This window comes from Sander lucioperca, chromosome 3 (assembly GCF_008315115.2).
Source record: "Sander lucioperca isolate FBNREF2018 chromosome 3, SLUC_FBN_1.2, whole genome shotgun sequence".
NCBI classification, from domain to species: domain Eukaryota; kingdom Metazoa; phylum Chordata; class Actinopteri; order Perciformes; family Percidae; genus Sander; species Sander lucioperca.
The window spans coordinates 3,225,901-3,245,026 of NC_050175.1; positions in this window are offsets into that span (position 1 = coordinate 3,225,901).

Here is a 19,126-nt window from a genome sequence, read left to right on the forward strand (position 1 = left end):
AAAACCATTGATCTGAAGCTCAATGCTGATGCTGTCATGTAAATAGTTTTCTAATCAGCAATAAATATAACAATTTCTGATCAACCCATATCAATTGCATGCTTAAAATAACATACCGGTTAAAGCCCTGCCCATTTCAAGACAACCCGACCCACTTCCGGGTTAAATCCCGCCCACTTCCGGGTTAGGCCCCGCCCAGTCCGAGTACAGATACAGATAATTCATATGGTTAACAGATACAGATACAGATACAGATAATGCTGTACTCGCTCATCCCTACTATTTACATAAGATATCAATGTTTACTATTTTGAAAAGATAGGCTTTTCCCGCTTTCAAAATCCATAAAAATAGAAATCCCTTTACTTACAACGGATTTATATTCCTGATATTCTAACCTATCAAAAGACATCAGATATATTCAGACATTTTTTTTTGAGGGATACGGCTAAGGTTTAACGTTGGGAGGAGTGATAAAATGGTAATACCATCAATTGGAAAATGGAATTGCCCATTACTCATCTTCTAGTCTTTATTATCTACTTCCAGAATCAATTAAGCATTGCGTTATTTAGTTCATGCAGGACACAGAAGTCATATGCCCACTATTTGAATTATCATTCCCACTTGTCACAACCAATTACAACCATTTTCACATCAGGCGGTCCATTTAAATGCCTCCCTATTCCTCACTGCTTCCTGCTACTCCAATGTTGCCTCACACCGCTGCTGCTGGCAAAACTTGCCTCCATCGCCCCAGCCTCCACCTTCTTGGTTTACAGCCCAGTCTCATGGCAGTTCGTGAAATGGTTACGTTATTGAATCTATTGATTCGTGAACAGGACACAATTATGTTGTGTTTTTCGTTTGGTGATTACGAATTTTAATTTAATGCATTTAAATGGGAAGCATATTTCGTGATCACAGCACGACAACGGTAGGGAGTAGCATGAAAAGCAGAAAATCTGCATAGGGAGGTTGGTCGGGGTGGTGGATGGCTCAAACAATACAGGACTTTCTACCTGGAGAGGTACGTCCGGCGTGTTGCAGTTCCTTTCCGCATTATTCTCTTCCTATCCACAATCGTCCCGTTGTTTTCGGCGTGTCCTGCGTGTGACGGTTCCTTTCCCAGTATCTTCTTTTCCTAACCTCAACCGTCCTGTTTTTGTGGCGTTTCATGTCCCCGTTGTTGCATACCACAGAGACCGCGGATCGTGTCCCTGCGCCCGGGGATCGCGTCCCCGTGTGGCGGTCCGTCCCGTTGTTGTCCCCGGCATGTGGCGTTGAATTTCCCCGTTGTGGCTGCGTGTGGCGGTCCATCCTGTTGTTGTCGCCGGCGTGTGGCATTTATTTTCCCCATTGTGGCGTTTAATTTCCCCGTTGTTGCGTCCCCCAGAGCAGCCCAGTGTCATGGCAGTTCGTGAAATGGTAATGTTCGAAAATCGTGACCTGTACACAAATCAATAAATCAAAATAACGTGACTATTCAACGAACTGGCGTGAGACCGGGTTGTGGTTTAGAGTGTCATTATAACTTAGATCTAAAATTGTTTTAATGTCTTGGATTGGTCCCACTCTTTTGTACAAGGGGTTTAAGCAGCATGCTCCCTGTTTCAGCTTAGCATGCTGCTTGACTGATCCAGGGAGTATCAATAGAACAGATCCTTCATCACCAATTATAACTATATTTCCATTTGTTGCATGGTTTAATCTATGACTTGAGTGTTCCTGACTGAACATACAGCATATTGTTTTTCTGACTTTCAGCTCAAGGAATTGTGGAAAAGAAGTGACACAGAAGTGATTGTGTCTGTGGTCCCCTCTCAAATAACAGGGAACAGCATACTTATTCACCACAGTGAGCTACGGACACTTAAACCCCAGTACTGGCTTACAGGCAAGGTATGTTGTCCTAATAGAACAGAACCAATTATCCTAAAAAAAACTAAGAAAAAGACGAAAAAACAAAATTAAATTTGTACAAAAAAACAACAATCTAATACCCATGTTATGCTGCCACCACATGAAGACCACAGTGGTTGTTGAGGTGTGATTAAGTGCATCCACAGTTAAATATGGACTCAAAAGGCATGTAATTTGCACACTTGCAAACAAGTACACGAGTAAACCAGTTTGACAATTATAATATCAGCTGCATGTGTGGTTGTAATTGTCATTAATGTAAATTAATGTATTGTCTGTATACATGTCAAATATCTTTTAAGATCATCCAGTGTCTCTTCCATCACACTGCCAATGACCTCAATTTCGGGAGTAGAATTTATATTCTTCATCATTATATAGCTGGTGTGATCCTCTTTGGGAAGAGAGAAGTGGTCAGAAGGAACAGTTTATCTAGGGTAAATAGTCTTTTTGTCGTGTAGACGTACAGATGTTTGATTGTTTCAATGTTAGCTGATAAAACATGTTTGTGTGACTGTGTGTACAATATGAAAAAGCAGATTTATTGACAATTTTTTTACAAAATTTCAAATAAATTAATAAAAACATTTTAAAAAGTTGTTAATTTTTGGATGTGGTAAAGGCCAACTTTGACAACTATGAAGCAATTGTGTCTTTTGTGAATGTACACAATGTACACTGAAAGTTCCTGGTTAGTAGTGACTCCATTTGTATTTATTATGAATTTTTTTTGAGGTTGGGAATCATTTGTGAATAATATTTTATGTGTTTCCTGTGTTTTCAGTGCATCAGTACAGCAACAAGCAGCGTGTATTTGGTTGATCCAGCACGCAGCTCCATAGAGCTGACAGACTCCAACCATGCTGCAAAAAGATTGACGTACTTATGCAATTGGAGCTTTTCATCCTAACTAGAATTATTATATTCCCTCATCTATTTATGTCACAATATTAGCCATGGTAGTAAAAAGAACATTAGTATAGAAGCAATGGTCAGTAACAGACTAACAATAATTGGCCGCTGGTCAAAAAACACAGTTATGAAGCAGATTTACAAAAAAGGAAACATGTAAGGGGGACCGGACTAGGAATTTGGAGCAGGTGTAACAGTTTGTGTGGGGATTTGGTGACAGGAATGGTCATGAAAGTTTGATGTCAGGAAAATATGGGGTACATGCCAATTCCCTCACTAGTATGATATCTTTTTATTGCATATGGGTCCCTCTAACCTTTGGAGGATGACTTCCAATGAATGCAATAGAAACAAATGGTTGCTTGATTTTCGTTTCAAAATACAAAATTTGAAATTGAAATTTTCCTTTTCATGGTCAAAAGGGGATGAGAGAAATTTAAACATATGCTTTGATATTAATTTTCTATTTCATATAACAGAAAATAAAATCACTCGAAAATATAAACAAATTCAGAGACTGCATGTTGTCATTTCCAAGGCAACAGCGCCAGTTGCTGAAAGTGTTGCTTTCAGCACAGGCTAAAATGACTTTGGAACACAGTCTATGCTTTGGAACCCTACTCTGATGATGCTTGAGCAGACTTTTTTTTCCAAAATGTCACATTTATTTATTTCCCCCTGCCTCCCTCCGACTCTCTGTCTCTCAGCACGGCAATATGCAACATGACCCCACACAAATTGCAACAGAAACTCTTTCAACTGATCTAGTCTCATAAAAGTCCATACAAAGTCCTAAGAAATCCAAATGGTGGAAAGTATTTCAGGAAAAATACTGAAATCAGTAATGCCAGTTTCCAATTGCAGCCTATGTTAAAGAGACACTACAGGTGAATAGGGAAAATACTTTAACTAGGGCTGTCAAAATAACGCGTTCATTTCGATTAATTAATCTGAGAAGAAATAATGCGTTAAAATAAATAACGCAGATTAATCCATTCCATATTGAACTTTGACCCAGAGCCGTTCTAGCCACCATTCAACTATAAAATGAAGGAGGGAGACGAGAATGCGCTGCCTGGATCATTGATTGGAACATTTACTTATAAAAATCTTCTTCCTGAATAGGGTTGGGTACCGAAATCCGGTGCTAATACGGCACAGGTGCCTTCATGACCTGTATCTACCAGACCAAATAGCAACGTGGATTTCGGCGCCTCATGTCTGCGCTTCTCTCGGATGCTCTGAAACAGACGTTACAGGCAACAGAAACATCGCTGCACGTGATGCTAGGTAACACTACACTCAACAGCAGCTAACATTAGCCTACCGCTAGTTAGTAGCTGGATTAAACACGGTTACAATGCTGACAGCTAACGCTAAACAGTGTAAAGTGTGACTGTATTTTACTGTAGAGGATTCAACACCGGGATGTAACAATGTGCAGCTGCCGTTGTCGGAAAAACACAGACGGTGCGTTCAATGAAACTGGTAACCTACAGCCTCGTGGTGCATTCAAAGTTGTTGTTAAAGGCCCTTTTCCCTTCTGGTGGTTGTTTTTCTCATTCAACAGCAATTTACTAGTGAAATAAGTTATTGTTATAGTTATTACATTATTATTAAATCATTTAATTTTGACCATATGGCCTAGCAATAAACAAGCCGTTCTTTAATGTTGCCGACTGTTGTTTAGTACCCTTCTTTTTTTTTTACTTTCTTAAAACGTATCGGTTCAGGCACCATTAAGGCACCGGGCAAAAATTATGTATGCGATTAATTTTGATTAATTAATCATTTTTAGTATGTATGAGTATGTAATTAATTAGATACATTTTTTAATCGATTGACAGCCCTAATTTTAACTAACAGATATATCCATTAAACTTCCCCAGTTGATTTACATTAAGACAATAATCTCTTGTATTACAAGTATTCTGAACGTGTATGTTTAATTATGCAAATGACTGAGGCATTGTCTAATTAAATATGTGCTAATTTGCATAAATAATGGTGTTTCAGTATTTTTCAACTTGGACTTGAACTTATATGTTATAGAGGAGACTTTTATGAGTAATAAACATTTGTCAGATTTTCTGTTGCAATTTGTGGGAGATTCACATAAAATGCTTGTACTATCTCCCCCCGCTGAGAGACAACTTTGCCGCACAAAGAGTCGTGTCCAGCTCAGGAAATAGTAGACTTTCAGTTCACGGCTGTAACGTTACTGTTACATTAACGTTACTGTTACAGCGCCAAGGTCTGATCCCAGCAAACTTTCTGTTGCTGCCGTTGAGTTTGGGATCAGATCATGGGGATCAGACCTCCGGTGCTGGGTCTAATATTAGCTGCTGCCGTTTTCATCAAGTAGCAGCTAGCTAGCAGCTAGCCATCAGCCCGTTGTGACCATAGGTTGTGACCCGGGTGCTGACTGATTCTGGTCCGTGTGCGAAGCTAGTGTGACCCGCACTAGCTAACATTAGCTGGGTATCAAACGAACCTGCTCTTTTATTCATGGGTGTATTAAGGTTTTATTTCCTTTGGCAGATAGTGATATGGTTTGATGCACTACGCCAGGGAGGCTAGCTAGTTGCTTTTAGTCTGAGTCTGTAAGATAACCAAACTTAATTTAAATGTAACGTGCAAATAGGGAAATAAATGTGTAACATTACATATAAAATAAAGTCCCCTGAAATAAATAAAAGTAAAACATATGTATTTAGGCTATTGAACTATATTGACTAATTTATATCTTTATATGTATTGCCTCATTTATTCATTTGAGGATGTATGTTATAGCCATATTTATGTATATTTATGTAAAGAGGTGCAAAAAAAGGAAGGAAGTTGGGTACAAGTTTCCCTCAACTGCAGAATCAGATGCTGCGAAGCGGAAGCTAACTTCAGCGCGGTGTCAGATGAGTCCATACAGTCCATGGTCGCATCAAATTTCTTGCAGAAAATCCTCTTGCACCCTCACTTCCCTGTGATATGCGCACAGAGATTTCTGCACATGACAGGCTTTTTTTTCGCCATGTCTAAAATCACATCAGAGTAAGAATCCAAAGTCATTTTAGCCTGTGCTGAAAGCAACACTGGTACACTGGCGCTGTTACCTTGGAAATGACAACATCCAGTCTCAGAATTAAATAACAGTTCATTCTGTGTTCATTTCTGTTTTCTAGTGATTTTATTTTTTGTTATGAAATAGAAAATGAAAATCAAAGCATATTTAAAATTTCTCTCATCCCCTTTTGACCATGACAAGGAAAAAACGCCTTGTATGTCAATTTTCAAATTTTTTATTTTAAAACGAAACTCAAACAACCATTCGTTTTTTGTTTTTTTTAATACCTGTTTATGAAAGGAAAATTGAATGACTAAGATTAATATTTCTTGAAATACAATATTTTTTTGAATGATCTCCATTAATTCAGCATTTTATTCTGTTTTAAAGCATTTACAATCGCAACATTTTTATCAAAAGTACATCATATATTGTGTCATTGTTTAGATGGCAAAGACAGTCATGTAGGCCTTTCCGAAAATTCCAAAAATTGCATTTGGTACAGCAAAGAGAGAGATGGCACAGCAGCGTAAATATTTCGCTCTGGAAGTACTTAAAGCCTCAGGTGGGTGAGGACTTTTCTTAGTTATTATGTGATATTGTAGTACTACAGATCTAAAATATTCTTTTGTATATTAGTGTTTGACACAGAGAGCAACTGTGCCATGTGCGCAACGACAAAACCACCCAGCCACAGACCTTCCATCACTGACTGGGTAAGTTATTGTTTTAGTCTTTTAATTTTTTGTTTTTATTGTGCATTTTTATTTGAAAATACAACAGACAGATGACAGGAAGCAAAAGTAGAGAGAGAGATGGAGAATGACATGCAACAAAGATCTCTGGTCAGAATCATTTCCGGGATGTTCCAGTTGAACCATCACCCATTGTGGTGTCCTCTGAATGCAGACATAATTGTATACATTTTTTTGAAATTTGAAGCATGTAATGTCCACCTTAAGAGTAATCAAATGAGGAAAAACATTAAGTTAAATAGGCAGCCTATAATTGTGATGAAAGTAAAACATTTTTACAATATCCCTTTAGATTAAGAAAAAGTGTCGAAGAGAGCCTTATATTTATTGTAATTTTCATTTACAATCCAATGTTACACAGTATGTGCATACATTTCAACACACTCATCCCATCAAAACAGCATTAATATACATGTCCTGTTGGACTGTTATCACACCACACTTTAGATGTTAAGATGTATAAAGGTCTCGTATCTATTCATTTAGGTTAAGAAATAGAGAAAAATTTTTTGTGAAAAAATATATTAAACAATATTGGACAGCACAAAGCTCTGTCTTTTCAAGTAAAAGTAGTTATCTATTGACCTTTTACAGATTCAGTGTGACAGCTGTTGCCGGTGGTTTCATGCCCAGTGCCAGATGGACACAGCACAGCTTGATGCTGCAAAGACAAGTGATTGGGATTGCTGTCTGTGTCGAAAATAATGCCACATACAGTACGTGCTGTGTCTTTGTTTTACACTATTAGTGGTCCTCTATGTCAGCTAACAGTGCTGTAAATACAGCGTAATTTCCTGGAATTATGGAGCAAAGTCTTTTTATAGCACCTCAAGTTTCCGATTTTTAGTCATTTAACAGTAGAGGTATGGGATTTTACTTACTATTACTTAAATCTCCATATTTATACAGTAAAATTGTTTGATTTTCAGTAAGGGTGTAGTCAGAGATGTCCATAATTCAACTATATCGGTCATTGCCTGGAATTATGGAGCATCGTCATTTTATTGTACTTACAATTTCAGATTTAAAGTCAATTTACAGTAAAAATGTTGGACTTTACTTGGAAAAACCTCCATATCCATAGTTAAATTATTAGATTTTAAGTTTTTGTCATTGACTAGATTTATGTAGCAAAATAGTTTTTTAGCACCTCAAGTTTCAGATTTGAAGTCATTTTACAGTAAAATGTGGGACAATTACTTTGTAAAATCTCAAAATGTATACAATAAAAATGTTCATTTTTATTTCTTGAAAATATAATCAGGTGTACTTTATATATCAACTTTCTTAACACCTTATTTTGAAAACCAGAAGTCGTCTCATGTGTATTTTACCGCTAACTTTGTTAAGACCATCAATCTGCGCTGTTTAAATACATTTACCAAAAGTACTAGTATATGAGTGCACTACAATTTCAGCATCGGCTGATTTGACCACGGAGATCTGAGTGTCGGCTGGCTTGACCGCAGTTCTATTTGGACCCGTCTGTGAATAGCCACGCAGATGCCTACTCTCTGTGCACGAGTGCTAGCTAACCTCCCAAAGCCCTCGTTTTATTAGCTAACTTAGCGCTTGTTAAAGCGAACCTATGCATAACGTCAGTTAAACCAACTTTAACCAGCCCGGTTCTATGTGAAAAAGGCAGAAATAAACAGACTTAACATAATGTTGCTTGATGTTCAGGAGTTCCAGTGAACTCATGGAGGACATTACCCTATAACGTTAGCAGTGTTGTGATGTCGGGGTCCAAAACAGCGGGCTGTACGTTTACAAGTCTCACATTTTCTCCAGGTTGTAAATCATGCTGTTTTTGTTTGACTGAAGTCCAACTTGCTAAACTAAAACACGCCAAACTCCTGGGTTATGCCCCAGTCTAGGGGTGCCTAGGACACAACATGAAAAGGCCCCATCTTCCCTGTCTCTCAAGTAGCCACAAACAATTATTTGTTTGAATATCAGAAAACTTATTTATTTTACATTAATTAGAAAATATAGATAACATATAGATATAGGTAAATTATACAAGGCTTCAGGGTGGCCTGCCACCAAAATAACCAACAAACAAACGATTCTGTCTAGGAGATAAGAAATTAACCTAATAAACAAAATGGCAAAAAGAATGACACAAGACTTACATCCCTAACTAATTAAACAGGAGAAAACAGGATTAACACACCTGGCAGTCCACCCTTACTACTCAAAAGAAACAGTACCTAATCTAAAACAAGGTTGAACAAAGCAAAAGTGTGGCCAGTTGGGAGATGAGAAGGATAAGGAATGCCTGCTGCCACCAGACGGCCGCCATCTTGGCTCCTTATATATCAGGTGGTTTCCCCAGCTGCAGCCAATCACGGGTTCAGGCATGAAAGCTTTCCACAAATTATCTCCCGGCTATGGCACACACCTATTTGCATGTGAAATTGAAAACAAGAGAAAAAACACAGGGCACACATGCACACACAGCAGGCTAAAGAAAAAATATGACCACAATCATAACGCCCCCACACCCAAGAATTAAACCCACCCCTACCGGAAAATCAATAATCACCTGCAATTTTCAGCCAAAGGATGCACCTGCCCCTGACCCACCTGTTTACCCAAATAGATAACAGTAGCCCTACCAAATTCACATTTTGCAAGGTTGAAGGTGAGGGAGGCCTCACGGAGACGGCTGAAAATGAGGGACAATGTGTGGAAATGGTTGGACCAGGTGGAGGAGTAAGCAACTACATCATCTAAGTAAGCTTTGCAATTTTCAACGCCAGATAACACGCTACGCATTAAACGTTGGAAAGTAGCGGGTGCATTACACAGCCTGAATGGCATAACTGTATACTGGAGGAAAGTGTCAGGTGTGACGAAAGCTGATATCTCTGAGGCCCGTGGTGTTAAAGGAACTTGCCAGTAACCTTTTAACAGGTCAAGCTTTGTCACATATGTGGCGGAGCCTACACGATCTATGCAATCCTCCATCCTGGGGAGCGGAAATGAATCGGGTTTGGTAACTGAATTTACTTTTCGGTAATCGTTACAAAAACGAGGGGTGTTGTCAGGTTTCGGAACCAAAACACAGGGTGAGCTCCACCCACTAGTACTGGGAAAAAGCTAATCCATGTTCAACCAGATAACTCACCTCCTGCTGCATCACAGCCCTTTTTGTTGGACTTACTCTATATGCATGTTGCTTAATGGGGTTGTGGCCCTCCACGTCAATCACTGCATGAAAAGTGGGATTTTCGTCAGTAAGCGGCACTGTAGATTGTCGTGGAAGTTCAGGTTTACGACTGTAAACGGCAATTTACAGGCAACACTGAAAACTGCCATTTGTTCAAGATGTACGGAGCGTTTTTATTTTTTTCCTCCATGTCACCTCCGGGGCTCCGTATTTAGGTACATTAAACCATGTTAAGCTTTTTCACGTTAAGCGTTTTAGAATGTCCTGTTCAACACCCCTTTTCTCGTAGAATTAATCGAACATTCTCTTTCCTTATGTTTGATCCATTCTCCTTTGCATTTTGTGTACATCCACCTATATCCGTGGAGTTGGCCAGATGTTTGTAACTGTTCATAAATAAAGGTAATTGCCCGATCCAAATTGCTGTATCCCTTGCTCCGGAACAGATTACAGTACTTTAAAATCCGTTTTAAATGTCGTAGTGAAACAATATAATGGTGACGACTTGCAAGCAAAGCAGCAATTATAATGAAGACCTAGATTAAAATATAGTGCAACTAACTCCTGTACTGTAGTCATTTCTCTAGCTGTCACTGTCATGGCCCAGGCTACGTCAGTATACGGCTTTCATGTGCTCACACAAAAGTTTTGCGTGCTCACACAAAACTTTCATGTGCGCACATGAAAAGGTTTTGTGTGCGCACATGATACTAAACTTTAGGTTTTGCGTGCGCACATGAAAGTTTCGTGTGAGCACATGAAACTAAACTTTAGATTTTTTTTTCGTTCATGTCCCCTAGGGGCTCCATACAATAGGGCCTTCGCTGCTGTCAGCGCTCGGGCCCTAATAAAGACACCTGGACTCGGTCGAGAACAAAAGGCATATGACTATGGCAAGATCACAAGCATTTAGGTACATGGAGTATGCTCTTTTCACCTTCAGCTCCCATACTTTTCGCCTTTTTGGTTCACAGGGGGACTTGTGAAATCTTTTGCCGCTTCCCTGTCTTTCATTGCAGCCAAATGCGCAACAATTGGGAATTTGTTCAGTGATTTATGTCATTTTTTAAAATAATTTATTACATGTTTCCACTATTCCCTGTACTATTTCAATGGGAATCAGATGAATGTTGGTATCCAACATGGAGTCCACGAAACACGTGACCACCTCAGAACCAATTGCATAACGGGATAGCTCAGAACATTCGATTCCCTAGTTGGCCAAACTCTCTCTAATATACGGCTCTGATTTATATAGTCCTCTACTGCCACCCTCAGAAATGTTAGAGCAACAGCAGTCAAATAGTTTTAGCCCAGTCAACAAGCAACAACGAACGAATGAATGCTTTATAAATGGTATAACTACACTCTACTTCACATATTTGAACATACAAAGATGATGATGAAATAATAATAAGAAATAATAAATAAAATGTAAATGTAAATTATAGTAAGTAACACCCAAGTGCATCCTTGGGATTTTCTTTAGGCTTCTCAAACAAACAGCAAAGGAGATCAGTGCTTGATTAGTGTGGCCTGACCTTCTTCTTTACTGATTGGGTGATGAGAGTTCAAATTTATTGGCTGTGAAAACCACAGGGCGGAGTTGATTATCAAAACGCCACCAGGTGTCTAAGAGAGGTTACACACCAACCAGACGGCCGACCGTCGGCAGAAAAGGCAGTCGGACTGATCAGTCGGGTCCCCGAGGTCCAGAAAAATGCCTCAAAACACACTGAGGCGACGCCGACTTGAGCGTACGCTCTGCGTGTGAGCGAAACGTAATATGTCTCCATAGCATCACGTGGGTCTTTTTTCTCCGGAAATTCACAGCCAGACTGTCATGGCGGCTTGGTCAGAATACAATCTCATATTGTACTAAAATAGTTCACCGAAACGTGTTTCTGAAAACATTTTAAGCGAGAAATAGGCCATACAGTTGCTGAATCTGTCTTCATTTCAGATCAACAAAGATCCGTTTAAAAGATTTTCGTCAGATTTTGAGCGGCTCATCCACTCGCCATTTCCGGGTGAGCCCCGACTGCCCTGTCTCCGACTGAGGGGACAGGGAAGGCCGATGGCTCCTCTGACAGACGACGGCACGGGACACACCGAACAGACTCGAGTCACCGACCTCGCCAGACTGTCCGAAGGCCGATAATCGGCTGTGTGTGTCAGCGCCCTAATGAGCACCTGCTGGTGTTTATTAGATGCCAGGTGGTGCTCAGAACGGCGTTAAGAATTGTGAAGAATTGTGAACCTATAGCTAGCTCGTCTTAAGCGCAGCTGGAAAGGTTTTTGAAGAGTGGACTGGATTAAAACCCTGATGCTGTTCTTTTTCTGATTTATAAGATGCTAAATTCTAATCTGTTAGAGGCTGTCTTGTTTTTCGTTTGTTCTGTGGTGAAGCCTTTATTTTTATGCATATATAGTGTAAAGAAAACTACCTTTTTGTATTATATATTCATTATTTAGGCAATTATTATTTGTTTAGATTGTCGCCCCGTTTGTTTTTTCGCATGTGTTGCGAGCAGCCTTAGTTTGTCAAAAATGTATTTTTACTAATAATAACCTCCTTCCGTGACGGAATTTCTGTTTGTGTTTTGGCCTGTGTGTTGTTATCAACTGCCAAGTTTGACAGCCAGGCCGGGTTGCCAGATATACCTGTAAAAAGGTAAACCCAGCCTAACTTTAGTAACGTTACAGCCATAACAGGGCTCCAGACTAACTTTTTTACTAGGAGCATTGTAGCCCCTAACTAAAAATTGTTAGGGGCACAGGCAGAAAATTTAGGGGCGCACAACTTAAATCGACCTGCAACACAATTTTTCACATTTCCCCCATGTTAACTGTTTTACTAATAAATGCTTTGGTAATAAATACAGAAACTACAATGTGCTGTTTTATTTTAGTTCACAGTCACATTTGAATTGAATGGTGCTTAACAAATGCACATTCAGAAATGTAAACAAAGTATTATTATTGTAAAAATGCAAATAAATCAGTGAATGCACTACAGCACTGCCGAGGTCTATCAACACAGCTCCGCCGACCGGAAGTGCACGCAAGCCAGGTTGAGACGTAAACAAAGTGAGGGAAAGAGAGGAGGGCTAATGGTAGGCTAAGGCTAACTCCTTATCGGCTATTACTACGCAGCATTTTCTTCGCCAATGTACGTCTCAATAAGCCTGGTTGACACCAGACCCTTCTCAGTTGTAACTGAGAGTGGGTCTGGGCAAGCTTCATTCACAGCCCATTTCCAAAGGGGCGTCACCAACGGACACCGCTCAAATGCCTCTGAGCGCAACTGGATAGTCCTTCAACCAATCAGAGCGATGAAGGAGATGACGTATGTTGTTATTACACACATTACATCGAAACGTCTGTTCTGTATTTCGAAAGTATTGGCTGCACTGCCGTTACAGTATTGTGCATGTGATGACCACCATTATTTAAATTGTTAACCCATGTTTTTCACAGTGTTTGATGACTTTCCAAATCCAGTCAACATGGACATGTCTGGATACTGAATGAATTATTGTTCTTTGTTTGGGGATGGGGAAACGCACTCCTGCCATCATGAATTCAGCAGGGCTTTTCCTGGGGAGGTGTTTCAGTACATATGCCAGCTTGGCATGCTTTGGAGAATTTGGTATGGTATGTTCAGTAAATTTTCAATCACGTTATTTTATTCTTTCCGAAAACTCAGTTGTGACTTGGTGAGGCGTGTTACTAACATCCTAACGTGAGTGTGTGTGCGCGATGTGAGTTTGGATTAGGGCTGCACAATATATTGTTTTTTTATCGTTATCGCAATATCAACTGGCGCAATATATGCATCGCGAAAGATATTAATATTTCCTTTCGTTTGTTTTAAATTAAACAAGCAATTCTTTTTGTATTTTAGCAGAATACTGAAAGCAGCAGAAATGCAGAACTGAGTACACTTTAATATCTGTTTATTTATCGCAAGAAATATCGTTATCGCAATATTCAACAACCTTATTGCATATTTTCCTCATATCATGCAGCCCTAGTTTGCATGAGAATGTTTAACAGTGTGTCACAGCAAAGACATGTCAGGCGGACATAAACTTATATATGTATGTTTCACAGGTGCAGCAATGCAGAGCAAGGTCCCCAAACAAAGAATTTGTCAATAAAGACTTGACTGCACTGTTCCTGGCAGCACTTTGGGTTGCAGGATCTCACAGGTAAATGGTGAATGAACAAAGTTGATGATGAGATATTCTGTACAATTGCATTAAGGTGTGTCAATACACTGCTCATCCTTTAACTTGGAAATTGGTAATATGGAACATGACTGCAGCTGTAATATGTATTCATAAAACTTCCTTGCCGCATGGAGGGATGCAGGCAGGTTTACACATACTTTAAGGCAAGGGAGAGGCATGAGAAGAAGAAAGATAACCTCGTGTTGCCTTCAGAGTCGATGCCCAAGACCAGCACTCCCACCCATCGTGACCACATAAAAGAGCACACCATGGCAAGACTAGGTTTTGGGTTCCTCCTACTTAACGTACTGGATGCTATTAAAGAAGGTGATGGTGGTAGATTAATGAGGCTGTACAAAGTTGCCTTGCTTTTTTTCAAAGCTTGTGGACACACACACTATGCATACAGCACATTCCTCCTCACCTTGCAGGTCAACGTAATAAATAATCTACACTATCCCCCCGCATGGCTCACAGTGTCACATGGAACCGTTTTTGGAATGGTCGAGGCGGGAAGGGTAGAAACATCCCCCTCGATCTCCACCTGGAACATCCCAACAACTTTCTAAAATCATTCCTGAAAGGTCTTGGAGCCAACCTGAATGAGCAGTCGGCAGCCAGAATAAGTCAATCTATTGGAGTGCTGAGGGAGCTGTTGGAGAACACTGATTTAGAACTGAAGGTTACAAAGCGGACTGGCACCCATCGAGCACACAAACAGTGGGGATGTTGTCGTGCTAGTCGCGATTTTTAGGGAGGCCGAACTGTTTAAGGAACAAACAGGGAGGGAATTCAGTTCGTTCCCAGGCTTCACAAAAAATCTATTGGAGAAGCTGGACTACAGTGAATTGTGGCGTTGGATGAGGGAAAAAATCAAAGACTGGAGAAGTGTGCCAATCTGAGAACTAAGGGTGTGGGCATCACGTTTACATTGTAAATATGTTGATTCATAAATTCTGAAAATGTTTAAAGTGCTCATATTATGCTCATTTTCGATGTCGACAGCTCCTCCATCTTGAGTTTTGATTTGAACCTTTTTCTTGTCAAGAAACTACACAGGCAATTGGATGATAGTGACATCTAGTGGACAAACAAATTAACTGCAAATTAAAACATACTAGGCTAGGCTATCGTAAATTACTGATTACACTTTTTTTTATTGTAATCTGGGTTGATTATAGTTACTTGATTTTTGTAATCTGATTACGTAATCCAGATTACATGTAATCCGTTACTACCCAACCCTGCTAGCAGCTATGCGAGCATTATAACGTGTGTTACCAAGTGACGCACGTTCATCACGGAAGTAAAGGCTGGACTACAATAGAGCTGTTTGGAGCAGTTTGTGAACAGTGTTTTCTGTTGGAGATGGTAAGTGCCTTTGGGGTGGACTGTAAACTTATAACGTGCACAAAAAAGATATATAATACAATAAAGGAAAGGGGAAAAGCCAAAAAGCATACTATGAGCACATCATATGGTGTGTGTAGTTATTTAATTGTTTTTTGGTTCAAGTGGTGTTAGAATAATTTATATTATCAAAGGATAGACGGAACCACTGAAGTTATAACAAAGTTTGTTTACTTGCAAGTAGGGTCAGTTTACAGCACTTGCAGCACAAGTACAGAAAGTGACTAACGTAAGCCTCAAACAGTAGCTTATATATGTATGAAATACAATCATAACAGGATTTGATGTCGTCAATTGTCTATCTTGTCAGTTTAGATGTCGTCTCCTCTTTCTGGTCAGACTCAATGGCGTCCCCTTTATCTGGTTAGAGAGACACATGTGCTGTCCTCAGGCCCCAGACAAGACAGCCAATGACTCCATGTTATCTTGTTGGGGCAAATAGTGTTATGGTTTCTTACTATGCAAAAAGTTTAATTTAACAGAGGAAGAAAAAAAGAGTTGTTATAGTTATTTTTTCCTCTAACATTCCCTCCTAATTTAAACTCTTTGCATCTTTAATAACCCAACATAATATTAAATGAGTAAATGTTTTGTATTCAGCATATGATTATATGAATAAAAATTCTGCAATTTCTCAGTACATTACTCATACTGTATATCATTAAGCATTCACGTCAATACTAAACATTTTTAATCAGATGTTGATCTCAATCATTGTCAGTTGTTTGTGAATCTGTAAGATATGAACAGATGAATTATACACTGCAAACTGTTCTGTGCACCACTTGACATTACCTGGCACGTATTGTGGAATTTGTTTTGTATGTCTGTATGATAAATGGTGCTAAAAAATAATTTAAAAAAATTGATCCCAAAAAAAAAAAAAAGAAATCATTTCCCAAGTCATCGGGGAGATGAGAACATCCCAAGTCATCAGCCTTGAGCTTGAAGAAGTACAGATGTTTCCGTGCTTCGTCAGATTGATCTGCACATCACCTGCTGGCAGTGCGGCCTTATGAGGTTAAGTTTACTGAGTTTTGTATACATTTTCTGCTTTCATTGGGCATATGTCCAGTTTCAATACTTCTTCGATAGGCTACACATATTGTATTCTATTGTAGTTGGAGTAATAGAAGCTAGTAAAGGCATAAATAACATCAGGGATGTGAGTTTTCCTACCTCCCCCTTTAGCTTTATCAAACCCATAATCATGCTATATTTAATGCTGTTGTGGTTTCATTCAGATGCCTGGATAAAGAGGGACTTGTGTTTAACCAGTTCCTCGACATTGTGACAGTGATGGCGAGGCTAACACTATTGTCACGGATGTCAAAGCTGAACCAGCAGGTGCCAACAGAGAAACAGTGTGGGTGTGGCACTGATGGGGCAGCAGTCATGACAGGTATAATCATTTAACTATTACAGGGCGTGTATGGGGTTACTAAGCAGCTGACCGACAGCTTCCCTATGGTCATTGCCCTGGCCTGTTAGGACGCATCAAATGATGTATAGTACATGGCGACCTTCCGACACCACCTGAAAGAACTACACCTGTACTTCCATCACAGTGCCAACACGACTGCAGCACTGAATGCATCAGCTACCACCTTGGGACTGTCACACTTGAAGATAAAAGTATATAATTTATTACATATACCACCATTTACATTTGTATTTCCCATCTACTCAGTACAAACCAGAAACTAACGTACGTTATTTCTAGGAGGTAAAAGACACAAAATGCAGCACCTGACCATTAAGGTACTGCAAAGAAACCTCACAGCTGTGCTTGCCACATTAGCAAAAAAGGCAGTCTAAACAATGCCCGGGTGCCAAGGGCCTGTACACCTTTTGTGCGACATACAGGTTTGTGGCATCAGTGTACCTCTAGGCTGGCATATTGCCACATCTAGTCAAAATGTCAACTTCTTTCACATCAAGGAGCAAGTGTGGTATGATTGGTTTGTAATATTTAAGAGCTTATGTCTTTCTATGATACTGTTGGTTGCCATTGGAAACATTTTACTGGAATTGGTTATTTTTTAAAGCAATCTCATATCAACACCAACATATCTTTAACTTTAGGTTCCCAACACGACGCTAAGATGCGTCAAGGATGCAGGGGTGACTCCCATCCCTCTGTCCTTCCTGTTCCGTCTCCACCAAGACGGTGATGACCCCCGTGGCATTCATATCCAACATGAGGAGGAGAGGAACAGGAGAGGACAGGGTGTTGACCCGCTATGGGAGGAGAAGTGGAAAAGATTTGTGAGAGGTAAATGTCTTTTGTTTTTCCCAGATTAGAATATAAAAGTTTGTTAGGTCTTGTGTTGGGCTGCTGCCCCGGTCCACAGCAGGACATTGGCTTAGCTTCATGTCAGTTCTCCTGCCTGCTTCTCTACACTGAGGGCATGCTGACCACCATCTACTGTAACTGTATCCAAACTATCCCATTAAAACCAGATTTAGGCCAGCATGCCTTTGTAAGGGAGTAGTGAATACCATGCTGGTATTTGGCATCGGAGTGTGGTTTTAAACTTGTTAATTTGAACATGACATTTTCACTGGGTTTTAATTCATTGGAAGAGTGCCTTAAATTCTTAGGTGTTTTATTATTTTTTTACTTTCTGCTAATTGTAGGTTGCCAGTCCTTACATCAGTGGCCTGATACACTACCTAGAAGGCAGGTTCCAGAATCTAAATATCATGGGGCCTTCAGCGTTTTGGGACCACAGGCAGGTGCGCAAAGTGAGGATCAGATTCATTTATCTTTTTGTCAGAATTTGTCATTGTTCTGCAGCAGAATCAAACGTTTTGATAGCCCCAAATCTACCTAATGCTTATCACTACACTCAACCTAATACGCTTACCTTTATGCTTACCTGTTGGGAAATTTCCTATCGTGAATAAACCCCAACTTACTTTATAATTACCAATTATAAAAAGAGAAATCCAAGCAAATCCTAGTGCTCAGTACTCAAATTTATTTATATTTGGTATTTACAAAAGTATGCTTGCTGGGAGGAGGCCTCGGGGAAGACCCAGGACTAGGTGGAGGGATTATATCTCCAACCTGGCCTGGGAACGCCTCGGGATCCTCCAGTCGGAGCTGGTTAATGTGGCTCAGGAAAGGGAAGTTTGGGGTGCCCTGCTGGAGCTGCTACCCCCACGACCCGATACCGGATAAACGGACGAAGATGGATGGATGGATGGACAAAAGTCTTTAAAACTATTCAATTCAACCTGCAGACACACCTTGTTTAATTTAAATAAAGTACATTAACTTCTCTTTAAAATGATTTCCCCATTTCTGTGATGAATGGGGGCAGATATACTCGTTGGCAGCATTTGCTCGTCATTCCGGGGTCAAGTGTCAACTGAGAGAGACGTCTCCACAATGAACAGGGTAAGGACATGGGGCAGGACAGTATGACTGAAGTTGTCCAAATGCATGTCATACCATTATGACACTTGCATGATAAACTACATCTTCCTAACGAAAAGAAGAGTACAAACTGTGTGCTCGAAAGGTACCTTTAATTTTCATTAATTTAGCTAATTGTACTTATCTTTATTTCAGGCCAAATCAGACCTTGGGAACAGGCTGCGAGGGGAGCAGCTGGCTGCCTGCCTGAGAGTGGCAGTCCATTAACGG